General features: G+C 39.3%; 1 pseudogene; it reads right to left on the bottom strand.

Annotated features, from left to right (window-relative positions):
• Window positions 1-6378: 6378 nt before the first annotated feature.
• The window catches only part of LOC139706173 (melanoma inhibitory activity protein 2-like), a 36534-nt pseudogene continuing 25388 nt past the window's right edge, over window positions 6379-17524 (bottom strand).

Below are 17524 nucleotides of genomic sequence, written 5' to 3'. Positions count from 1 at the left end.
TTGTCAAGGAGGAACAAACTTTATTTTTAGCATGCATGCCGCACCACGCGAGCTCTCCAGGAATTCCCCGAGAGCTCAACCACCATCTCTGGCACTTCCAGCGAGCACTCTACAGGAACTCCTAGGTCATTTTCAATTTTCATGCTCTTGAGGAAGACTTCTGGGTCACGTGGGTGGCCCCCAAATTTTAGCTGAACGACCATCACAAGCAGAAGGGAGGAGGATACAAAATGCCACGACAACAAGCCAATTGACGGCTCCTTTTGGAAAAATTGTACCACCAATGACACCATCAACAAAAATACCCCGGCACTACAACAAGTCGCTGCACCAACGGATAGTTCACAATGCATACAAGTGATACATAGTCCAGGCAAGTTCTGCAAGCAGTTCAAAGCAGAGGAATCCATTAATATGTCCATTTCCTCCCAAAGCAAATCGACTTTTTGATTGAGCATCACTTGTTGAGTTACATTATTCATTGATGCATCAGTTTATACAGTTTCTTGTGACAGCTATTGAAGAAGCTGTAGTTTGGTTTTATCTTTGTCTTCACTGGCACTGGGATGAAGATAGGAATTCTGGCAATGATGGCTAAAGAAAAAATTATGTAACATTCCAGCAGGCACTAAAAGAAAGCAATTTTCTGAACAATTTACATTATCCTGAACAGAATTATTAAATATAATGAAAAGGAAAGGTGAACGTAAACAAACAGATCTGTTAACCTCCTTTTTTGTTCACAAATTAAAACAATCCTCAACAGCTGTTTACCCAATTTAAATTAAACCATTTAAATCACGTGAATAAGAAAAAAAATATTTGGATCCATTTTTTCATGAGCGCTCATCATATATGATATATGGACATACAGACATACAACACAAAACACAAGTGTGCACACATAATAAAATACATACAACACATAACATAATAGTAAAGACCTTGTATCTTTTTACAGGTGAAATCTCCTTTGCAATGTTTAAAAACTCCATAGTCAAAAAATAGAACTGATCAGCAAAACACTAACCTAGGTCTATACGAGCTCAAAAAACAAAATAGAACTTCATGATGTGGGAAAGGGCAATAATAAAATAGATATTGAAAAAAGCATCCTGGTTTCATTAGCCTCCAGGTGTGGGAGAACCACTGCTGCAGATGTGAGGATAGCCAAACTGGAGTTCTGGATATCAGCTGTTATGGATTTGAGCCACATCATCTTCTTTTTTGTCTGTAGAAATCGCTTTAGTTAATCTCTCTGGAATCCAAATCCTCTGCTGTTCTCCCTGTGGAAACACACAAACAGACCCCCGACTCCAGACAATCACTGGGTCAGGAACTTTCCATTGTCCTGTTAGAATATCTTTCCAAAGTACCTTGGGTTTATATACATTTTTTGGACACATATGCCTTTCTGTAGCGTTAAGCCCTGATGAATCCAAATTTTAAAAGTTTAGAGTAAAAAGGGTTATTTTAAGTTTATCTTTGGGGGATATATACCCCTTCCCAATTCCCTCTTTTTGTGAGTGGTTTTTCTTCTGTCTCACCCATCTCCAGGGATGGCAACTTAAAACAAAAAGGGAAACAAAACGAAAGAAGAATCTTAAAATGGCTACCCATCCTCTCGTCCTGCCCTCAGAGGCAAGCAGTTTACCTTATCACTTACCCTCAGGCATTCCCTGTACTAGCCACCAAATGCCACAGTCTGGCTGGGCACAATTCAGGAGCCACTTGTCAAGCAGGAACGAACTTTATTTTTAGCACACATGCTAGAATTCCCCGAGAGCTCAACCACCACCTCAGGCACTTCTGGAGAGCACTCTACTGGAACTCCTAGGTCATTTTCAATTTTTCCACTCTTGAGGCAGAATTCCGGGTCATGTGGGCATAGCCAAAAGAGTCCCCCAATGAGCAGTTCCGTGGTCTGAAAGGGTGGGGAAACAGCTCAATGAGTGTCACCGCAGAGGAGCCAATCAGCTGGAAGTTTGCTGGGGCTACTTTGGCTGTGGTTCTCAACAGGAATCAATTCAGAAGACACATTCCACTCCACCTCACCAGAAGAATTGAGGTCCAAAGTGTCAAGGTCCCTTCCCATATAATCAATAACTGGTTGCTACATAGATGGATTAGGACAGAATGTGCTGCTGTGCCCCTTTGGATGACATCCTAGAAAGAGAACTGTGTGATAGCCACCTGGAGCTATGCACTTGAGGGGACTAACAGTCCATTTTGGTTCAATGTGCCTGGGTCTGTGGCCAGTCTAGATGGACATATGCTTAGTCAAGTAGCAACTAGGGTGTCATCTGGAGGAGCTGCTAATCTGTCATGTGGGCACAGAGGTATGGGCATGAGAGCTCATTAGAAGTGGAGTCCTCAGGGACTGAGACCCAGAGAGAGCCCAGCCTCTGCAAGTGCAGGCTGTAACTATACTTGAAGGTGTGCAGAGTAGTGAGCTGGGAAGGCTAGAGAGAGAAAACCTGTCACTGAGGGGCTTTCATGGCTCCTTTTTTCTGAATATCAAGTGATGAATGAGTTTTGGCAGAAAACGCTTGTGTGAATGGCCAATATTATGATGTGCTAAGGTATCACCAAGAATGCATGGGCATGTCAATGACAAAAGACCTTTTCAACAAAGGGTGCTTGGAGAACAGATAAACATATAGAAAAGAATGGAGTCAGACTCCCTCCCTCACTTCATATACTCATACATGTGTACACACACACACACACACACACACACCCTCAAAATACATCACAGAATTCAATTCAAAGGTAAAACTACAAACTTTTAGAAAAGAAAAACAGAGTAATTCATAATTTTGGCCTTACATTTAGTAATGGTTCCTAATATAAGGCACCAGCTAAGCAACAAAAGAAGTAATAAGTAACTTGAACTTTGTTGAAAATAAAAGCTTTTGAGCATCAAAAATGCGTTAAGAAATTGAATTGACAACTCACCGAATGGAAGAAAATATGTGCAAATCATAATTTATAACTCAGAAATGACTGTTACCCCAAATATAGAAAGAACTGTTACAACTAAGCAACAAAGAAAATCCAATAAAAAAAAAATGTCCAAAGACTTGAATATGCACGTCTCCAAAGATCATTATGTTTGCAAAACAGTCATCATTTATCACTTATCATTAAGGTCTTGCAAATCGTAGTCATAACAAGAGACGACTTAATGGCTAGAAGGATGGCTACAATCAAAGACATAGACAATAGCATATGTTCTCAGGGACAAAGACACACAGTGACCTGGGGAAGGAAATGTAAAGGATGTGCCTGCTTTCTAGCTCATAATTCCTTCTATGTTAGACAGAAACTTACTAAGTGACCCAGCAATCCCACACCTAGATGTGGGAAACAAAGTTAGACATGCACACAAAAGTTTGTATATGAGCGTTCACAGCAGTGTTATTCAAATAGCCAAAAAGTACAAGTGATTCAGTCAACTAACAAAATAGATTAATAAATATGGAATATCCATCTAATGGAATGTTGTTCTGCAATAGAAAGGAATGGAGTACTGATAACATGCTATGACACAAGTGAACCTTGAAAATATTAGGCCAACTCAAAGAAGCCAGTCACAAAAAGACAGGGTCTAACTAAATTGTTGAAGGCCTTGATTTTATCCTTGATGAAGAAAAGGCCACTTGGCACATTGTCCCATTTGCAGACAGCCACTCACATCTCCAGGCACAGTCAGAGACAGGCTTACTGAAAAGTTCCTAGGAGAAGCCAGGTTTCACAGCATGCTTTCCATGGTTCCTCCCCCAAGTTCCCTGGGGCCACAATTCCATTCAACACCTGTTCCCCCAGAAGTTCCTCCAGACAGAAGGCAGCATCTTCTGGAATATTCCTTGTTTTGCTATGCCATTGCCCTGCCTAGGACAATGGACTTAATACTTCTTTATTTTTCTATAAATTGCCAATTTTTAATATTATTTTATTTAATTAACTGACATTTTCTGAGCTGTACACAAAGTTGGAACCTGATTCAATAAATGGTGTCGTATTTAGAAGGGCCTTTCAGGTTTTTCTTCTGAAGCTATAACTTTTTATAGGACTGTATCATGGTATTTATGCATTTCAGTCCTGTTTTCAACCTGAAATTACCTTCCTTCCAGTTTTGTGGTGTGAAACATGAAATATACTAGGAACTATTCTCCAGTAATAGTTAGGCAGAAGTAGTTCTGTATTAACATCAGTAAGGGATCATCAGTCCATTTTATACAGACCATAAAGGTAAACTTGTCTTCCACTCATTTAGAGCGAGTAATGTTTTATGCTGGAAAATAAAAATTATAGGATTGATTTAACAACCAGTGTTACTATTGAGGGAAAACAGATTAGATTTATTAACTTGTAGATGTCGGAGACCAGCTCCAACAGGGGGTCTCAGGAGATGAACGGATGGTGAGGAGTCGGCGAAAGGGGTGGAGAAACAACACAGACACCAAAGTGAAGGTGTTGATACCAATCTTTACTTGTGAAGTTGATCATATATACTTTTCATTTTGGCAGGCTCACAGTACTTTGTGGTTACAAAACAGGAATCATCATTCAAAGAAACAAAATATTACATAGTTACAATTAGAATAGAAGAATGTATCTTGGCTTATGCATAAGAAAGCATTTGTACTTTCAATTCACGTTTTGCTTTGAGCTGTTTCTGCTTAGTTAATTTTAATAATAGTTAGAAATGTCCCAAACTATTGGCCTATACCTTGACTATTCTTTCTTGACTTACTGACTGGAACCAGTGCCATGGTTATGGCAAGTGGTTGACTTGTTATTAATTTTAATCAAACAAGAGTAAGAGCATAAACCATTGTGCACAGGAACAAGAACAAGTTGCCCAGTACTAAGCACTAATCTGTCTTCTTAACATTAATTTTTCCTCTCTAGATTTTAATTTAATTTCTCAAAAACTTCCTTGACAGGAATACAGGGAGTTTTTCATTAGACATTAACAACTTATGCTCCACAGCTAAATCATTGCATTTAGAGCAAACAGATCTATTCTTTAGAAGTAGTTGCATTAATTGGGAAAGTCACGTTTTTTTCCTTCATACTTAATGGTCATATGAGAAGTCGCAACTATACTTATTAAAGGAATACAAAAACAAATCAGCCCATTCCCAGAAACATACTGCGCTCCTCCAGAGGATGGACGCCTTGCACCATCCACCTCAGTAGGGCCTTGCCATTGCCTGAGTCAGGGGAGGGGTGCAGCATGTAGAGATTCTTTTTCAATGTCCATTTTCTCATTTAAAATAATCATGGGCTCAAGTATCATTGAAAGTCTTCAGTGGCCATCAATTCTGATTAAGCTGCTTCTTATACTTATGAAGAAAATTATATTACTGCATTTATTTTAGACTTAAATATATACTCTTTACAAAAAACTGAAGAGCATATTTAACACTTGAAAAAAAGCTTTAACCACTAATTCTTAATTAGGGTATTTTTAATAAATATTCTTTCTTGGTCTCATTCAGTGAAATATTGTTTGAAGTGTTGTCTCTGAATTGGTGCAATTTTGTAAATTGTTACTTATTGGCAATGATATAGAAATTGAGATTAAGAACTTCAAACAATTATAGTAGTTTCACAGAGTCATTTTATGACTATTGAATCTAACAATAACAAAATTTGGAGTTATGTCTTTGTTTCTTCATTTCAGTGTCCTAATAACTCATCTCTATTTTACAAATGTCTCCCTGAAAACGAAACAAAGGACACTCTCCATATCAGTGAACCACAGAAAAAGGGGTATAAAATAAAGAAGTTGTAAGGGAAAACAGGGACAGAGTGAATTTATATTACGGTTTTTAATTTCTACAAGTTTCCTGATAACTGGTTTATTTTTTGTATTTGAAATCTCCTATTTCCATGACCTTTATAGTTGTGTTTTCTGATTAACTCTTAATATGCTCTAGTTATTCTTTTTTTATGAAAAAAACTAGCTGATTTTTATTATCAATGCCAAACAAGACTTTAAACCAATTACATAAAGTTACTTTCACATTTGCTACAATCAGTAAATATGTTTCTTTGTATAAAGGGTCAGCCTTTGTTTGGAGTTTAAAATATCCCCAACTGCAAGATTACATACATAAAACTCTGTTTGTTGCTCATATAATAGTACATGAATCAAATTAAATGTTATACTCTAGAATATGATAAAATGAAAATAATTTGCTCATAAGATTAATATTTAAACCATCTTTATTTACAAAATACTATCCTAAAAATTATATCTTCGTTAAGCTTCAATTGGAGCAAAAGTATAAATTCTTAAATAAAAGCTATTACTTAAACTATAAATGAGAGATAAATTACTTTGAAAGAAGATACAAAATATTGTCAGGTTTCTTGTTGTGCTTCTGGATGTTCAGTAGCAGGCTCACTTGAAAGTGGAATCAACACTGAAGGGAACTCACTTCTGTTTTCAGAATGCAGGGGTGGGCGGTGGGGGAAGAAATCCAGCTCTTGGGGGAAGATAATGAGGAAAACACCATGGGAATGGAGGGGTGGTGGAAAATATTCTCAAGATGCTCCATACATATTTCTTGGAGGAGGTGGAGGGGAAATAAAGATCCTTTTCTCATGAACTGACTTCTTGGATCCACTGGAAACAATGGACCTCTAATTGGAGGGAAAGGTGATAAAGCAAAGCCAGAGCCAGTTTCTTGGTTTTCAGCAGGAAGAGATGAATCAGATACAGTGGAATCACCAAGATCAACTTTGGTATCATTTCTACTGGATTCAATATCTGAAGACATAGATCCATCAATTTTATCCAAAGGCAGCATAGTGGAACTTTTGTATTCTGCTTATACAGATGGTCTACCAGAATTAAAATAACATCCATCTTGCTTTTGAAGAGGAATCTTTGGATCAGAATATGGTTGGTCTGGTGGAGGAATCATTATAATATGGGCCATTTGACATGGAGGTTCCAGGGGCCTAGTGTCAGAAGGTACTCTCTGAGGATCAGTTAACCTATCACAGTTTGATTCTCTTCTTTCCTTGCTGGTAGGATGGTGCAGAGAATTCTCTGTGCCCTTTGAGCCTCTTCCTTCTACCACTGGCACCAAAGGTGAGAGTATGTGTGGACCATTTTTTTCCACATAAGAAGGTATCATTTCACATGAAGGCTGACCCAATGGTGAGGGACCATTTGGGGAATACTCTCTGCCAAAGGCTGTATTTGAAACATGAAGTGCAGAAGGATCTTTTTCTGCAATTTTAAATTTTAACTTCATTTCAGTTCATTTTTGTCTGTTGTGAGCATTTTGTTTCCTTAAATCATTAAGGTATCTTTCAGCACTCTGAGCTGCCAACTCATTACCATGTGCTTTTTCTCATAGTATATAAACACCCCTGATACAAATGAATGGTTCTCTCCAATTCTTCTTGAAGATCATTTGCTCGCTTTCTGTAGGTCTCCAGTGGTTTAGTTGTATGGCTTATCTTTGCTTCCACTTTGGAAAATTTCTCTTCTTACTTTTCCTGGTAATTTTTTTCTCCTATTAATTTCCTTTGCAGTTCCATTACATTTTCTTGATATAGTTCCATCATGACTTTAAGTTTCTCCTGAAGATTCTGATTCTCACTTTCAAACTGTGTATTTTCTGCTTGCAAAGATGCTTGTTCTGTCTTAAGATTTTTAATATGCTGTATAATGTCTTCCTTTGTTTCAATCACTTCAGATAATAAATTAAAAATTTGATTTCTTTCTCTTTCTAAGGTTAAATTGGTGGTTAAATTTCAAGCCTTTAACTTAGCAACATAAATAAGTTTCTTCAAAGCCCCTTTGGGCTGATCTTCTAAGTGAGTACCAATTTATGATACACTCTCCATTTCCAACTCCAAGTTACCATCATCTATTAGGTCTTCTCCAACCACAGAAACCCAATCTTTCATATGTATCAAGTGTTCAGTCAGAGACTTAATGTGATTTTCTTTATCTCTTAGAACTTGTTCTGCATGTACTTTAGAGTGTTCAAATGCCATTTTTTATTTATTGAGGCCGTTCACTTTTTCTTTCCATACCTCAACTTCTTGTAAAAGCTGTTTATGAGTTTCCTGAAGTTGGGAATTTACATTCAAAGCCTCTTTTATTGCTATAGTAACTTCTTTATTCATTTTAAATATTCTCAAGGTTTTTTTACCTTGAGATTTGAGGTAAAATGTGCCATTCTGTACAGTCATAATATCACCCACTTGAGATTCTAGGGACTTAATTCTTTTTAACATATCCACCATCAATTCATCCTGTTGAAAATGTTTAGTTTTCTCTTCTTTTACCTCTTTTTCTAGAAAGGGTATTTCATCCTCAAGTTTAGATTCAGACCTATCCAGGTTTTCGTATATTGTCTCCAATTTTCTGCTTTTATTGACTCCTTCTCTAAAGTGGCATCCTTTAAAGAAGATTCTAAGCCTTCATACTCTCTTTGGACAAGGCTAACTTTTTCAAGTAGTTCACATTTTTCTTCAATTAGTCCAGAAAGTTTTAGAGCAAGCTTTTTTTTTTCTTCTCATGTAATGTCTGCTTCTCACAGACTGATAACTTCTCCACAAAAACAAGAGAAAAACAACAGAAAATCCAATAGCTGTACATAACACCAACTTCCACGGAAAGCCATAAGGACTAGGGTGTGTATCCATGTCTTCAAACAAGACAGACCACAATCCTGCTTACTTCTTCCAGGACCTCACCAAGTAGGGCTGAAGGGCAGCTCTTGCCTCTCCTTCACACTAAGGCTACTTTGGCTATTCCCTCCACAACCACACCATGCTCAGCCACACCAAAGAGACTGTGAACACTCAGGCCTTTGGTCAGGAAGAAACCTGTACCAAGCAATGGAGCAGACCATTGTGAACCAGTGAGTGGGGGGAGGAGCATGGGCATGGGGAGCTTGGTCATGGGTTCACAGGGGCCTAGCACATTCATGCTGCCTGTCAGAGAAGTCTTGGCCCCTTCACTATGCAGTGAATCCTGTACCATCACAGGTTCAAGCCTATCCCATTCAAGCCAGAGAGGAATCCTCCCCAGGTCACCCACCCTTTGGTTTGGTTTAGGCCAGGCAAAGACAGAACTTATTATGTGCCATTCTGTACAGTCATAATATCACCCACTTTGATGTCACTAAAATTCTAAAGCTCTGTAAAATTTTAAAGAGATAATACATCATATATTTATATTTGTACCACTTGTCCTTTTGTTTTAATGACTCATTCCTTTCCCTCCCCTCCTGTCCCCTATCTTTTTCTTTCCTTCCTTCCTTCCTTTCTTCCTTCCTTCCTTCCTTCCCTCCTACCTTCCTTCTACTGTTCCTTTTCTTGCAGTGTTGGTGGTTAAATTTCAAGCCCTAGTACATGCTGGGCAACTCTCTAGCACTTAACTACATCTACAGGCCTGTTGACACTTTCTATAGAAGCCATGTTAATTATTGACATAGAAAACATCTTGTGTTAGACTATTTTAAAAGTAATGTTAGAGGAGTGCAAACATGGGCAAAATCAGTTTTGATAAGTTATTTTTAAGTACTACAGCAGATATAATGTTTCTAAAAAGAAAGAGCTTAAAACTTGAGTTGGTTTTCATGTAAGTTTTTGTAGACTACTATTTATTTAAGAGTCATCAAAATCTTTTTTCAGATGGTTTTTTCACTTATCATAGGATGTAAATACTTCTAAGCAATCTGGTCATTATAAACATATAGCAATGAGAAGGATAAGATAAGTGATTTTTTTGGATCAAAGAAAACAGAATAAAATGTTGCATGGGATTCTCACACAGAGACAATGGACAGCAGAGTATTCAATAGGAAGCAGTGTTTATTTGTGTGCATCCAGCCTCAGTGAATTCTTATACAAAGGCTGAGCATTTAGTGTAGGGAGTGATCCCTTATAATATTCTGGTTAGTTTTCTTTTACATACTAGCCTTTATCTAGTATATAAAAGAAAACTAATAAGGTAATACACATTCCTGTTTGGGAATTCTATTTCTATACTACAAAATATCAAGAATGTTCAAAACTGATTTCTAGAGGGCTCACAATGATACAGAGGGCATCATATTCTTCTTCTTTTGTTATGAGAAATACGTACCACAAAATGTAGCTCAGTGTTAAAGCACCCCTGGCTTCTGTTCCCAGTACCAAACCAAACAAATGGCAGATGCACTTCATTTAGGGCAGATAATTTAGTATTATAGTGAGTTAGAGTGAGCAAAGTTTACCCCAGGTCACTTAAAAGAAGAGCTATATATCTTGATTGGTTTAACCTGGTTCTTCTTGGCTTTTACCAAAGAGCAGTTTCTGAAACAAAGAAATAACTTCAAGTGATGTTAGCAGTAAGCAGCTTTCTACCTACAATCACAAGTGTTCCTAAGTTCCTGCCTGGCAGCTGACTACTTTTCAGACTGTTTCCTGGTGGGGAGAAAAGTTTGAAGGGGGGAAGAACTCAACATCTGGATCCCTTGGTGGATCTAATTTTTCTTGGCTATTCTAACCAATTCCCTGGAAGCACCTCTAGTATCTAAGATGCAGAGAGTTTGAATGGCCTCAGAATCTAGGGCATTGAGCCCCGATCCCAGGTCCTCACCTCACTCCATATCTCTGGGTTGTGGTTGTTCTCTAGGGCACCTCAAGCCCTTGATTTTGGATGATTTCACTTCCATCCCACCTCTATGCCCTCAAGTTAAATGAGGGCTTAGATTGCAGTACCTGGAATTGGGAAGGAGTTTCCTCAGGCAGGAGATTCAGCCTTACAAGCAGGCTGTCTTTACATTGACCCTACAGAAGGCAGTGCTCTTGGAGCTTACACCTTTGGGCTGTAACTTATGGGGTTGATTCTTAGCATTTGTTGCCAGACAGGTGTTTCTCCCTTGTGCCCAGGATCTCCCTCCCTGAGGTCATAGTTACACTTTGATGGAGGCGGAAGGCTATCTAGGTGCCAGCCACTCACTTTTCTCACTTCTTTTGCCCACTGGTAACAGAATCAGCTTTATCTCTCACACCTATTATCCAAGGCCCAGGTGACCCAGGAAGCTTTAAAGGTTAGTTGAATTCTGCAAAGGGAAACCTTTATTTTTAGAAGCTGCAGTAATAGGAATCACCTGCATGTTTTCTTTTAGACCATCTTGACAGTGGGGTTGTGATGGGTGCACTCAGGTATTCCTTTAAATCCACTGTCATTTGTGGCTACAGACTGACCCAGAAGCCTGTTGTCCTGGGCTAGAGAAAGCATATTTGGCACATTGTAGATAAATTGTTGGTTAGGGGTACAAAAGGCATGGGGAAGCTTGAAAACACCTTTGAAAACCTTCCTGGGACACTTGGTGAGAGATGGCAAGAGGAGAGGCAGGGCTCTGGACCCGCCAACTCATGAACCATCACTGCTCAATAGCCATAGATCAAAAGCCACATCTTCTTGCAGTGGCAACTGCTAAGTGGTGACTGAAGCAGAGAAGGCCAGAGCAGTTCAGGTCTTTGTGGATTCAGCAGTGATATCAATCTTGCTGGCCACTGACTGGTATGAATCAAGAGGTGGTAGCTAAGCTCTCCAAGCCCTGAGTGTGGATAAGGGCAGAGATACAATCTGATACAAATAAATCCTTCTTATTCTGTGACTTCTGACCTTTCCTGAGTATCACGGCTAGATTATGGCATAAGCAGAATCATATGTAATAGAATAAAAATTGCCACCAAGAGACAACTTGTGAGTTGTCCAAGTCACACATCTCAGAAGTGGGTCAACCTGGTTGAATTCAGGCCCAGTCCCACACACCTCAGCTCAGGGAGCTGCTGTCAGTGGTGGGTCAGCAGCTTCAGGGGATGGGCTGGTGACCACTGTGTGCTGTCCCCAGTGGCTGGATTTTGCATTCACTGTGCTCTGCCATCCTCCTAAGGACCTTGGGTAAAGCTGATCTGCATTGTATAGGAGAGAAAATAGAAACCCCAAGGTGTGCTGGGATTTGGCAATGAGCACACAATTAGTAAGCAGCAAACAGGGGATAGACCAGGGCATCTACAAGATCTTTGTTCGTGGGCCTGGCCTCATGACTTTTTATTGATGAGAAAGCTCTTGGAAATCAGGAGTAGACCTGCCTGTGTGGGAGGGAGATGGAGGTGGAATGTGAAATCTGACCCACTTCCTGTGTCTGTAGCACCTATGAGGTTGGCTTTGTCTTCCCTGAGTCATGTTCTGGGGCCAGATGGGGAATTTGGTATAATTTTTGGTTTCCCTTTGGATAGTACCATAATGGGAAGTTGCTTAAAATTAAATTTTTAATAAATATTTAAAATATTTACTGCTGTTGGGGTCAAATTCAGGTCCTTCTGCAGGGTCCTTCTGCATGCTTTGTGCAGAATCACCACTGAGCTACTTCCCTAGCTCCTTATCAAATGTAGGAGGAAGTTTTCCTATTTCCAGAGGTTCTCCAAGATGAACTTAATAAATACCATCAATTTCTGGGACTTATTGGAAAAGTATTTGCCAAAGAGTAAGATATGCAAGTTTTCTCTATCATTGCCAATTTCTGTCTTCAGAAGGCTAGTGTTGATATACATCATGGCAGTGTGAGTGTAGAAGAAGCAGTCTTGAGTGCTGTTAAGGAGCTAGAAAGAGTTGCTATTCCTAATGTCTTGCTGTAGGGAATACCCAGTTGCTGTGTAGTGACAGGACAACTAATCCAGGGATTCTCCTCTCTCCAGTCTGAAGGGTGACTTTTAAGCCTGTCCAAACTATTGCACACCAACACTGGTATCACATACTGTGGAAGTGTGTAACTAAGTAAATGAAGTGGAAGAAGCCAAGGATACTCTCGGACCAAGCCTGAGGGCCATATGCTGGATGGTATGTCCGTGAGGCTAGGGAGAATATTCTGCTCTCAAATGGTTTATTTGACTGATCTGGACCACGAGGGTACTCTTCGTAAGATTGATAAATTATTTGTAGTTATTTCTGTGAAGTCCCCTCACCACACTATCAGATCAGTGTTTGGTGAAGCAGGAGATGGAATTCTTAGAGAGCAAGCAGTTCATCTTTAGAATTCTGTCTACTGAAGTATGCATCATGTCATTGAATTATTGGGACAATTTTTCAGTAATATTATTATTCTCAATTTAGACAAATAAACTGAAGAATGGACAGGTGAAGCCACAAGTACACAGAACTTTAAGTTTAAAAACCAGGGTTTAAACTTAGGGAGCCTCATTCCAGTGCTCAAAGTCTTAATCTCTGCACTGTGTCCATAAAAAATGGTCAACATCCACTAGCAGGGGGACTGCAAAAGAGGAACACAGGAATGAACAGGAATGAGATGGGGATAGAAAACAGCTATAGTCGATGCCAGGTCTCATGCTAGCTGCATCTGTCATCTCACTGCATCCCCACAACTAATCTAGGAGGTGTTAATATTAAAGTGTGAGTGAGTCCCAAGTCAGATTTATCTGAACCTCAAGCACAGGCCACTGTAACCCACTGTGGTGTGGTCCTTAATTTCTGATGGAAGCCACCAGAATCCTCTAGCCCTTGATATAGCTCAGCTCTGTGTCTGAGATCTCAATCTGCAAGGGACAATGACCTCTACCTCCCAGGTTGCTGGTGAATGAAATTCACTATTGTGTCCACTTTACTTTTTTATTATTTTTTTAGTTGTAGATGGACACAGTTTATTTCATTGGTTTATTTTTATGTGGTGCTGGGAATTGAACCCAGTGCCTCATGCATTCTAGGTAAGTGCTCTACCACTGAGCCACAACCAAGGCCTCTCCACTTTACTCTTCAATTCCTTACCATTCACAAAAATTGAAGTCACCATTGTTGGAAACCTGTGGGAAGGAGAGAGAACCAGGAGATGCACCAGAAAAACACAAGCAAAACCTAACAACAGCAAATCATGCGAGCTGTGACAGCTCTGAATTATTAGACACCAGTATGCCAGCAAGAACATGATTCCCATAAAAGGAAGTTTGCAGGCACTAATTAGTGACAAACACTGATAAATAGATGCCATAAAAACATTTTGATACAAAATTGTGACAAGTAAATCTGTAAACATAATTTAATAAAGTCACATAACCTTGCAATGTGGTTTTTCTTCTCCTTAACTTTTCCCATTAACTCAAACCACCAGTAATCAAACCCCAGGTGCAATTTATTTCACTCTTGCACCATATTAGAAGATGCACAAAAGGTTTTGTCACATAAAAACATATTTACCTCAAGCCATAAAGAGGATCTTCTGAAAAACCAAAAGAGATTTGCACTAAATTAAAATCCTGGTAAATCTATGAGGCAAAGCACTCATGAAATGTGCTAGAAACATAGATGCAAATATTTTTTCCCATTAAACTATAATTTTTCAGAGTAGTGGTAAGAATGTAACACTTTAGCCTGGTCTTTTGACTCAGCATTTGTAGGCAACCCTTTAATTGATCCATTCACTGATTCAGACTTAGGCAATATAAGGTTCCATTTCAATTTTAATCTTCAGGTTAAGCAAATAAAGTGTTACTGCTTTGCTCTCCTGGTCCAACAGGAAAATGTATAGATGAGCAAAAAAGAAAGAGTAGGCATCATGTCATGAAGAGACATCAGGAAATAAACCATCAATTCACAACACAATCAAAAAACTGCAAAGGGGACATGATCTCATTTTGCAGAGGAAGAAACTGAGGCTAGCAATATGACATAATTGGCTAAAGGTCACAGATTACTTTTTTTTTCATTTTTTTAAGTTGTAGTTGGACACAATGGCTTTATTTTATTTATTTTTATGGGGTTCTGAGGATCAAACCCAGCACCCTGCATGTGCTTGACGAGTGATCTACCAATGAGCCACAACCCCAGCCTCACTGACTACTTCTTTTAAAGCTTAAAATAAGTTTATTATCTTGAAGTGCCAGAAGTCAAATTCCAAAAATTAGTCTTGGTTAAAATTGGCCGAGCTGTTTTCTTAAAAGTCTGTGTCAGGCTGGGACATATGACAAGGCTCACAACTCAACCAGTGATTGTCTCCACACAGCCAGATTGACAAGTCACCAACTGGAACCTAACACTTCCCTTCATTCCCTCTTCACCTGGATCTGGAACTGAAGCTCAGACCTCTCCTCCAAGCCTCAGACCAGGAGCCCACCTGCCTGCTAAATCAGGTAAATGGCTCAAGAATGATACCAGAAATACAAACTTCCACACCCACAGAAGACCTCCAGGTCTTTTGAGACAAATTAATATCTTACTCAGAAAAATGGTACCATTATAAATGTACTCCCTGAGGAGGAAGTGATGGCTTCCCACTACCGACCAGTCATGATTCTGGATGCAGTAGTTGATCACTGATTAAAACCAAACTCTCACCTTCATCCCAGTCACAGAGAAGGACCTTTTGCATTTCCACTTCACAACATCAGTATCATCTTAAGGAATCTCTAAGTGTGTTTCACTTAAGTCACTAAGTAGAAGATCAGGTGAAATCATAATGATCCTGATTGGGTAACCCTGGTCCACAAAGCAATGCACAGAAGTTGCCAGAGAGCAATTGGGTCTAGCTAAGTCCCCTTCTCTACAGGATCTGCTCTTCTCAGCAGCAAATCTTCCCAAACATTACAGTGGATTATTTGTGGAGTATTTTTTGATTATGATGTGGCTGATGTGGTTGATGTTATTGAGTGTTTTAAGTTCCTACATATTCCTCATGGTAACTCACTCTTTGTCTCGTCAATAGTTTGCAAAATATTTCTCCCATTTTGCAGTCTGTCTCTTCCCTCTATGGCAAATTTGCTGTGCAGTAGCTTCTTAGCTTGATTAATCCTATTTATCTCTTTTAATGTTTATTCCTTGTATTTTGGGGGACTTATGAAAAATGTAATTGCCTATACCAATGTAACAAGGTATTTCTTCTGGTTTTTTCTTTTGGTTTCAGAGTTTCAAGTCTTACATTTGAGTTTTTGACCATTCTGTTCTCATTGTCATTTTTTTGTTGTTGTTGTTGTTGTTTTGTGTTACCTGGGATGGAAACCAGGGCCTTGCACAAGCCAGGCAAATGCTCTACCATTGAGCTACAACCTCAGTCCTCAAGCTGATTTTCATAGTGAGAAATAGACAACAAATTTAAATCTCCCCTGCTGCAGTCTGGCTGGGCACAATTCACGAGCCACTTATCAAGCAGAAAAGAACTTTATTTTTAGAACACACATGCCGCATCACACAAGCTCTTCAGGAATTCCCCCAGAGCCTAGCTGCCACCACCGGCTTCCCACAAGCCTCTCAACGCCCCCCCCCCCTTCTCCTGCTCTTGAGGCCAATTGGCTGCGTCGCGTGGGCAGATCCAAAAAAGGTCCCGAAATGAGCAGCTTCATGGTCTGAAAGGGCGGGGAAACAGCCCAATGAGCATCACTGCAGAGGAGCCAATCAGCTGGCAGCTGGAAGTTTGCTGGGGCCCCTTCGGCTATGACTCTCAACATCTCCCCCTCTCTGTTTAAACAACAAGCATGTGGCTTAGGGACCGTGCCTGCCTTAGGTTGTCCAATACTACATATGGTTCTTACCTGTCATCAGATGAGCTGACCTCAAGGTGTCAGCCTCCTGTCTTAGATTGGTACCATTGCAATTGGATCTTACCCATCATTGACTACCAGTCCAGCATACAGCCAAACCTGTAGATAGGCCTTTGTACCAGCAGGGGGGTGAGGTTCTTTGCCTCACCTTTGTTGGCCCCCAAATTTTAGCTGAACGAACATCACAAGCAGAAGGGAGGAGGATACCAAGCCAATTGACGGCTCCTTTTGGAAAAATTATACCACCAATGACACCATCAGCAAAAATACCCCAACACTACCACAAGTCGCTGCACCAACAGATAGTTCACAATGAATACAAGTGAGTTCACAATGCATACAAGAGATACATAGTCCAGGCAAGTTCTGCAAGCAGTTCAGTGATAGCTATTGCAGAAGCTGTAGATTGGTTTTATCTTTGTCTTCACCAGCACTGGGATGAAGATAGGAATTCTGGCAATAAAGGCTAAAGAAAAAATTATGTAACATTCCAGCAGACACTAAAAAAACAATTTTCTGAACATTTTACATTATCCTGAACAGAATTATTAAATATAATGAAAAGGAAAGGTGAAAGTAAACAAACAGATCTGTTAACCTCCTTTTTTGTTCACATATTAAAACAATCCTCAACATCTGTTTACCCAATTTAAATTAAAACATTTAAATCATGTGAATAAAAATATATATTTGGATCCATTTTTTCATGAGTGCTCATCATATATGATATATGGACACATGTACATACAAACATACAACACAAAACACAAGTGTGCACACATAATATAATGCATACAACACATAACATAATAGTAAAGGCCGTATAACTTTTTATAGGTGAAATCTCCATTGCAATGTTTAAAAACTCTATAGTCAAAAAATAGAACTGATCAGCAAAACATTAACCTAGGTCTGTATGAGCTCAAAAAACAAAATAGAA

Source organism: Marmota flaviventris, chromosome 6 (genome assembly GCF_047511675.1).
Source record: "Marmota flaviventris isolate mMarFla1 chromosome 6, mMarFla1.hap1, whole genome shotgun sequence".
NCBI lineage: Eukaryota > Metazoa > Chordata > Mammalia > Rodentia > Sciuridae > Marmota > Marmota flaviventris.
Note: the sequence above shows the minus strand (reverse complement) of the source record. Positions and strands in the feature narration are given on the sequence as shown.